We start from the raw sequence: 9,875 nt of genomic DNA on the forward strand, positions 1-9,875 counted from the left end.
TCTACCTCTCTTTCTAAAACACACTGTGATGCTGGGTATCTAAACATGGCCTCAAACTTTTCCCTTGTTTACAACCAATTATATTTTCCACGTATTCTTCTGCAGACTGAGCAAGATATGTCTTGATACCTGCAGAATGCAACAAATCAAATAATTTTCTTGTATATTTTGTAGTGAAATTTGCAAGCTTCTGAAATATTTTTATTTTTCTTTCTGTTAGCTGTAAATAAAAGAAAATGATGCTAGAAAATCTTGCACAGTACTCTGAGATTTAATGCCACTGAGTTGCATATTGCAGATATTCTGTTTGGTGGTGTTATGTTTCTTACTCACTGTGAATGAAATCCAGATCTCACTGAAGTCCATGATGAATTTTGCGTCCATCTTCTTAAGCAGACCAAATAAAAAACCTTAAACGTAAAAGCTCTAGGCCCATACACATGTCTGAGAAGTTATTGGCAAGCAAGGCTGAATACTTTCAAACAATTGTTATGCATATGCAGTACAAACAATAGTATATTGTGTATGTGGAAACTTTGTGCAAGTCTGAGACCTTTACTGCTTCTGTGTCTTTTGATGTTAAACTGCCACTTCTTTTAAAATGCATGCTACCAAATTACAGCCAGCTCTTATAAATCAACAAAAAGTAACAAAAGCAATGAGCAGCTAGAGAATATCAGAGTAATATGAGTGCAGCTATACCTGACAAATGTAACTTGACTCGCTTTTTTAACGCAGTTTCTTCAATGAGTACAAGAAAAAAAAGATAAATACAGTAGATGAGGAAAAGGGGAAAGGACAGTAGAAGCATTTTGGGGAAACAATACAACAAAGCATCTCTTTTTTTCAGTTCTCTAAAGGGCTGACATGCAGGAGACTGTTCTTTTCCAAGCTTTTTTCTTTTTAAATGCTTCCACATAGCTTTAATATATTCCATCTACGCTTAGAGAAAATAATGAACTGACGAATAGATGATACTTTGAAGGGATTAACTGCTGCAGAAGAAACTAGATCGACTGCAAACTACCCCCCAAAACTTAGTGAACTTATTATTTATAGCTTCTTTCCAACAAAAAAAGCAATATAGTCAAAATTAAGAAGTCTTTCTTTGAAAATTGTAGTTATTTTGATAAAAAGTGCTGTCAAAGCAACAAACATTAATGCCACAAACTGTAGATCATTCACTTTCATGTAGGGTTTATGAGGCTCCTTGTGAGAATACTTCATAGTTAAAGTATGTCTTCCCTTGAGTATCACATGAGCATTTAATTTTTGTTTTGGCATTGGGCCCATTGTGTTTATGAGGTTCTTTAGAGAAGTGGAATTGATGATGATCACAAAAGAAAAATTGAGAGTTACTTATTTTAAACCATTATTATAACCTTTCAAGGTTTCCAGGACCAAAAAAAAAAAAAAGAAAAAAAAAGGTGCTCTTTTAAGGGGATAGATGGATAGATAGATAAGGACTCTGTTGCAAAAAAGCTTTCGAGGTCTACATTTAGTCTGACAATATAAATAGTCATATCAGGCTTTATACTCCTGAGCTATTCATTGTGCCAGAACGATCTCCTTTGCTGCTTTGCCAGTTACACTGAATACCATGTATTACAGTTTCTTGACCTACAGTATTTTTGGTGGCAAGGATAAGTTTGCAGGTAAAACTTCAACTCAGTTGAATAGTCTTTGATTTTTCTCATAAGCTTTTCCATTACTAGCAAAAATTAATCATATATTTTATTAATCTTGATTTATTGTCTATCCCATATGTAAATTTACACTACTGATATAAGAATCCCTTAAGTGGTAAAGCCTATGCCATAGAGCATGATCTTGCAGGCACAAGTCATGCAAAAGAAACTGTGCTGTGTCAGATCTGCATGATTTTGGCAAGATTGTGTTAAGTGTCTTGCTACAGCTCTTCTCGTAAGCGACTTGTAAATCACTCTTTATGACAATTTGCATGGACTCTGGCCACAAACATGTTTTATAACCACACCCTAATTTTCTTGAACACGTGGAAGATTTATCCACTCTAGGTCTAATACTGTTGGATTAATTTCTGTAAAATCCTGAACGTCCTTTACTGCACCAAAGATGAGGAGAAATGAATGTGCTCTGTGCGACAGTCTCACTCAGCACCTTGCAGGAGCAGCGTGTTTTACTGAACACTCTGATACAGCAGCTGCAACCTTAGTGGTACACTCTGAACAAAGAACATCCACTCTGCAGCTGACTAGGTCATATAGACCAACTCAGAACCTAACCTCAAGGCTCTGTTAAATGGGAGTATGTGGCAATAAAATCAAGTAGCAAATTCCTTCTGTTAAAGTTCTGATATTCGATTACATGTCAAAGGAGGATCAAACCAATCAAATCGTAGGTAACTTAGTAATAAAAAAAAGCCAACACTCTGGCTACTGACCTCAGACCTCAGAGTGCCGCATTCTGATTTGATTTGCCCCAGGGCTTTTCCCTCTTCCCTTCCTTTCCCCTCTGAAGTAAAGTTTAATAGTCACACAAAATGAATCATTACTCCTATTTCTTGGCTCAGGGAAGATACAGCAACATTTGGACAGCAGAAAACATCAATTGTCACTCAAAGTGAAAAACTTTTTGCTGTTTTAAGTGATTTAATTGGCAGCCTTTAGATAATATGATTTTCCATTCTGTTTCTACCACATGCCTGTTGACAAAAGGATTTCAGAAGTGTAAAACAGTTATTGTTTGTTTTCTTTTGTTTATGCTGAAATGCTAAATGATCTAAGAATACACAGTGGATTTTATAATATATTAATAATCCCTCCTAATTAAGAAGTCTGCTTATGAATTATTTTCAAGATCTTACTTCTATCCTTTTAGGATTAATCTCTAGTCCTTCAATTCTTGATTTTGGCATTTTCCTTCAACATTTGTTAGAGAGTCCTAAATTTCAGAATTGTATTTCAGTTATCTTGTAGCTGGATTCCACTGTCTCCTGTTTTCTTCCCTTTGAAATTGAAGGTTGAAAAAATTAGTTTTGAGAACACCTTTCCAATGTCAAAGGTAAGATGCATGTCTTTGGAGTGCCTATGGCCAAGGTCCAAAATGGAAGACAGTAAAAGCAAATGATTGCCAAAAAGGTGCGAAATTAATTTCTTAACTGTACAAGTCTCTTGTAACTTCAATTTAAAAGAGTAAGATTTTAATGAATAATTTTCATTAAGCGGAGAAGTCTGTGCAAAAGCTCATCTGAGATGAAACTTATAAAAAAAATCATAATGAAGGAAGAGGATCATGAGTGCCAAAAGACTACTTTCTCTCATCTAAGTTTTTGGTATTATAGTCTGAGAAAATAAAATTCTCATATTTTCTCCTCTGACAGTACAATGGTCTAGAAGGCTCTGGCACAGCTGATGGTAAGGAGAAAAATATTAACTGAGAACTGGCACAAAGCAAACAATGCTATTCAAACTGTTGCAATGTTTGCATAAATCCATTCTCCACTGGACCCATAGCACCTTCACTGACAGTGAGACTGCAACTGAAGTCTTGTTAAGCAGTCCGAAAAAATCTTAACCTTGTTGCTTTTCTGCATTTAGCTTTCCATGATGATTATCAGACTGGCATTTGTCAAGCTGATGTCTGTTTTGTTGGCATAGATTACACAAGGCAGCTAATTCTGTTCTGTTCTTGTTTGGCTGAGTCTAATCTCCTGGAATTCAAGAGCCAGCCAAACTTGGTAAACCATGCAGTGGAAAAGGCTGTCCACAAAATCTACAAAAAATGTGCTATATTAGTGGACCTCTCTGATTTAGGAATAAAGAGGGCTAAGAAAATGTCCTTTCCCTCATGACTCTGTCTTGAAAGTTGTTGTTTGCTGTGTTCATAAATGTCTTTGATAGGCCTTCCCTTTCTATGTCGTTTTGGAATTCACAAAAGTACAGGACTACAAATAACAGGTACCCAGGCATGAATGTGACATTTGCTACTTCAAAACATTTAGGCCTCCCTCTTCAAACTCTACTCTGCAAACTGTTCATAAATGTAGTTGCTAAAGGAAAGGGTTTATTTTCTCTCAGTTACATGAGTCTAAGAACAGGCTTTTTAATTAAAAGCATTGTTGAATTCCAAACAGCTAAAAGCACTGCAAGGGTCTTCCACCCCACCTATAGTAAATAACTGTTCAGTGTTTCATCACTGAGACCTCTGAGATTTCTTTCTTCCAGCTAAACCTTCCAAAGTGCATAGTTGCACACAGACTTCTCCAGAATTTGCTTGCTAATTAACTGCAGTAATATATATCAGACTTGTTTCTGTTTGTTCTTTTAACCAGATTAGATTTTGTCCCCAGCACAAAGGACCTTGTTTCACGGCTGCAGCACCAGGGCTGTACAAAGCACACCGCGTTGGATGAGAAGCTGCACCAAGCACTCACGGGGGTAACCTCTGTGCCCTGCTGACAGACAGCTTGGAGACCACCATCTGCACAGGCCACGTGTCACCCACAGCACCCAGCAATGCCTGGTCAGGTCTGCTCCCCTGGCCAGGAGAGCATCTCCTCTGCACAGAGCTCTCCAGCGTGCGACACGTGCTGAGCCTGCCTTGGCCAAGCAGCTCTGAAGTTTCCTGAATGGAGATACTGTCTCGTGCCATTCAGCTACCTGTAAACTCCTCAGACTGTCTTCAGACCATAAAACTCTTACTTGTGCAACATATCAGGGCAGTGACAGCCTCCAGTGCTAACTCAGTCCAGAACTGCGGCATGATCTGTAATAACCTACTCTGGAGCTCTGTTGTTTGGGTCTTTTTAAAGTTGATTCATTTTCACTGAGGTGAGTAATGTTAGTTAATGGGTGGTGCTGTGTGATGAAGGAACAGTGTCAAAGTCTAAGGTTTTGCTATGTACTGAAAGATATGCACAAGCAAGCACAGGGTTTTGCAACAATAGGAACTGTTTATGATTTTACAGCTTATGATTCATATGGAAAATGAACAGCAAGAATAATGGTTGCAGTTGCACAAACTTAAATTGAAAATTATCCTGAAAGTTGATTAAATTCTGAAAATTATTAAAGGGTATCTTGTCAATTTTTTTATTCTTGTAAAGTGTGCTATTAATAATAAAAATTAATAATCATGTTTACTGCATAGGGGTTTATGGCAATCAAGTACAGAATTTCCATCCTGTTTCCAGGTGATAACCTGTGTCTTGATTTTCTAACCTGTTTTCCTTCACTTATCTGGACACAGACAAAAAAATACCCTAGCTGTCTATCCTGTGCAACGAGGCTTAAACCAGCAACAAACAAAAGACAGCATGCCCATAAGCAAGATCAGTGATTTCTCCATTAGTCAATGCATCACTACAAAACCAAAAACCACATATATCTGCAAGCACCTGTTTCTGGTCATATTATTGTGAATTCAGTGTTTGGCTTTACATGCATGTAAACCTCTTTTAGTCTTCTGAGGGTTTTGTTTTGTTTGTCTGTTATTTTTTAAATCTCCTGCTGCCTGTTTTACAAAGACTGCTTGAAAAGAGAGTTTCTAAACAAATGCTGATGTTCTAGACCACCATATACAATCACTCAGTGCAGAGAAAGAATCCCAAAAGGGCAACTTGCATCATAAGGAGTCTGGAAAAATGCAGTCTCAGCATGTGCATTTGAACAGCAAGCAACACAAAATATCATTTAAGAGTATCCCAAGGTCAAACAGGATTAATATTTACCCTAGCTGGTTTGAGTCCTGCCCTGTCATCATAGGAGATGCATGGATGCTGAAATGAGAGCCTGCCCATGTAACATAATCTGTATAACCTGCATAACCTATCTGCTCAATACAGAGCTTTTTGCAGGACTAAACAGCAATCTTTGCAATAATGGCATTAATACTGTCCACTGCTTGGGTTTTTTTCTCCACATTATACTTTATTTTTACAGTGCAGTACTTAATCTTTCTTGCTCCTACAAGCTTTAAATACTTGCTTCTACAGTGATAATACCAAAATTGGAGGTTTTGGAAGATCCTAGCTCTGTAATAAATTAAGATTGAGCAATTGCTTTCAAAAGTCTTTTAAAAAGATCTTAAAATTAATGTCTTTAGGAATTGAAGTGGATGGGAAAAGGAAAGCTCTATATTTATCCTAGGGCCATGGATTCTCTTGCTTCGACTTTATTGATGAGATATTTCAGTTATTCTTATTGAATCAGTATTAATGACAAATCAGTGCAATGAGCTTTACATTTTGTAAAGACAGACGCTCTACACAGGCTCTTGAGTGGGTAGAAACAAATACTTTTATTTGGCCTTTCAAACTGACAGTATTAAAATATTTTAACACAAAGGCATAAATTTTGAGCTCTTTAAAGTGTGCGTCAACAAAAAAAGTTCCTCATAATTAGATATTTAGCAAACACGAGCAAAAGTATTTGTGAAGACAAATAAACACAAACCTGAATGGCAACACACTATATCTTAGTTATTACTGACATATATGGAGGGCACATTGCATTTAACTTCAGTATGTCTAGGAATAGATAAATAACCTGCTTCCATCTATGTTTTTGAAAATCTTGTGCCTTGTAATTTTCTCCCTCGTAAGCTTTGGGGATGAAAAAAATAATGAAATAGCTCTATGAAGGTAGGAAATATTTTGGCTCCTTCACAAAGTCTTCCTTAATGTATTAAACTTTGCAAATTTTCAGACTCACATTCAAAGTTATGTGCTGAAGAGATCTTGCCCAATTTGTGAGCTAAAGATCTTTTGACTGCTCAGCCAGACACACAAGATTTGAGCTGACAAACTGAAATGGAAGCAAAGTTGATAACTAGATTTTCATTAAAAGCAACAGCAAATTCTTAAGAACCATATGCGAAAAGGAACACGCATGATTCCTGGACAAAATAACATTCCTGAAAATATCTTGGAAAGATACCCCTCTAAAACTTTCTCAAATTCAATTACTGTATTTTGTGCCATGGCATTTTCTTTTATTTTTATACAAGGGTCTTGAACTTGCTTTGAACATCCAAACCTATGAAGTTATTGAGCCTCAGTACATTACTCAGTAGAGTAAACATATAATCTATCCCTGGTTAGTGGACTGGAAAATGAGGGTTAGGGGAGCAAGGGAGTTGCCAGACAGAGTAATAAAAAGAATATCGAGAATCTTAATTTAATTCCTCTATTCTAGCAAGCTGAAAATACTCACATGCACAAGTAAATACTGGTTCAGTTTTGTCTGAAACCATATCCTTATATTCTTTTCATAAGATTATTTCTTCTTCCTATGAGGAAACAAAAGAAGGACAAAAGAAATAGGGAGTACATACACAAAGTCTCTCGCAGGGAAATGTGTCTGAGATGAAAAAATATTTTTAAGTTAGAGAAATCACCTAGAAAGAAAGCTCTTATCCTGTTGAGAATATTTGCAATCAAATTAGGAACACACTTCTCTATAAAGAATTCATTAATTCTCTCCCACAGTATTGTTTATGTCTATGGTACCTAACTCTTCTCATATGGAAATTAGTCCAAGATTATATTCAGAAATATTCTTTGACAGCTTACAGTATCAGGGATTACTGTAAAAGATGAGGGAATTTGCAATGATTAACCATTCTGTTCAATTTGCAAAACTTGAAGCTGAGATTGCTTCTAAATAATTTTTTGTCAACATGTTTATGCAATCAGAGAGTGATTAAAAAGATAAGAAAAGCATGATGCTTTCAGGTCCTGAAAAATACAGGTCCAGGGTTACTGCCGATAAACAAATATGCTGAAATTTTGTTCAGCCTTTTAACAAAATATTGCAGATGATTTAAACACAGACCAACCATAGGAAAAAAAATATATTTTTGCCTGGTTATGTTTAATAACATTTTACTGAAATGTTAACATATGACTTTAAAATTCACATTTCCACAAAATTTGGGGGAAAAAAAAAGTTTTAAGATGCAGCTATGTATTTCACTAATTTGCAGTATGCATCCATTTTTCCAGAATGGGCTTTTCTTAATTCTCTGGCTTTTAACAGAAGGAAAAAGCCCATGATATTTGCCTGTTGAATATCTTTAAAGTCACTGGAGTTAATGTCAGAAAAAACATGGATTGGGTCCTACCAGTTACTGTTACTTCTGAAGCACTGCTCAATTTTATAGAAGGTAAAAATCATACATACAAACTATAGGAACAATGCAGAGATATATTTGCTATTTTCTGTTTTATGAGTGACAAAGTATCCCTGAATGGTCAAGGCAAGTACTTAAATTATATTTCAACAACTCTACCTACATTGTCCAGAAATTCTTGATATCTTGAACAGATAGAAATGATTTATGGTGTTACAATGATAAAAATAATGCGCATTGGTAATGGCAATCAGCAAAGAAAGAAAATATTCAGATACATCACTTTTCCCTCAGACAAAGTCTCAGGCTATGCTTAGTTTAATTATTTTGCGCTATGTGATCAATTGAGGTAGTGAGTGCAGCACAGCACATCAACCCTCAGGAACTCTGTGCAGCCACTGAGGAAGGACAGGCTCTGCAGTGGATGGCAAAGGTTCCTTTGTGCTGAAGGTCCAGGGGCAGTTCCAAACACTCACTGTGCACACATACAAATTTTTCTAAACCTTGTGTTCAAAATAGTTTCACTGGTGCTGAATCACTCGTTAACAGTCTTTACCTTTCTGCCTAATGAACACGAATGCCAGAGGCCATTGGTACACAGAAGCATTTTACAACTGTGCTATCAATAATTGTGTAATCATGTAATCATGAAAATGGAGAATGGGCTAGGAGCTGGCAAGTTCCTGGGTATGGCATATTTGATCAGTTCTGAGAAGTGGTTATGTAAAAAATATTCTCACCTTCTCCGTATTAAACTGCTATTCAGCTTTACTTGTGGAATTAAGTTACATCTTCAGTCCAAAGGATTTATGTCTCTGTATTGTTTATAAACTACTAAGATACAGTCACCTACAGCTTGCTTGCTAAGTAAAGCAGGGAAAAAGGATACACTCCTGCTACTGCTAGTATTTTTTAGATTTTTTCCCTGTTATTAATAGTTTACCTTCTTTTCACAGCTTTGTATTTGTTAAAAAAAACCAAACCAAATAATTTCAGTCCTGGAAGGATATTTTATATTCAAGACTAAGGTTCCCTGTGATACTTCTCACAAGGAGAACAAAGAGGAAAAAAAAAATATTGAGCTTTTCTTACAAATGTGGCTGAGGAGATTCTTCAGGGAAAAAGAAAATGTTATTTATTCTGCTTCCTACAAGGGCAGTGATTTCCACATGTCTATCTGTGCTGGAGAAGAAAAGACTAAGGAAATATCAGACGTGCTTATGCCTATTAAAAGAACTTAGTTCAAAGATGGCAAAAAATTCTTATAATGAAAAAGAGTGTAGAGAGTTTGAGCTTATGGTGCCTGTTATACCTGGGTCATTTACTTGCCTGATGTACTTCGTACGCTACGAACACCAATCTACAGATGTCAATACACTGTAAACAAGGCTGGAGGAAGACCATGGGGAGACAAGTTTTTAAGCTTTTAATAGTAAAGCTTTGAAAACCGCAAAATACTTCGATTAAAAAACAAACAAACAAACGAACGAACGAACAACCCCCACCCTCAAAACTAAAAACATACCCCAAAAAATTTTTAAAAACCAACCCAAGGGGTTTGATTGTTTCTCTTTAACTCCAGCCCATGCTCCGCCGCTTCAGTGACTTCCGAGCGGAGGGCGAAGAGCAGCAATCGCGGGCAGTTTGGATGCTGCGATGGGTGAAGATTAACCCGCAGTGTCCTCCTCCGCGCTGGGGAAAGCCACGGGGCGCTGAGCAGCGCAAGGCGCAGCGGCGCGGCAGAGCCGAGCCCCGCGCAGGAT

Source organism: Geospiza fortis, unplaced genomic scaffold, assembly GCF_000277835.1.
Source record: "Geospiza fortis unplaced genomic scaffold, GeoFor_1.0 scaffold447, whole genome shotgun sequence".
Taxonomy (NCBI): domain Eukaryota; kingdom Metazoa; phylum Chordata; class Aves; order Passeriformes; family Thraupidae; genus Geospiza; species Geospiza fortis.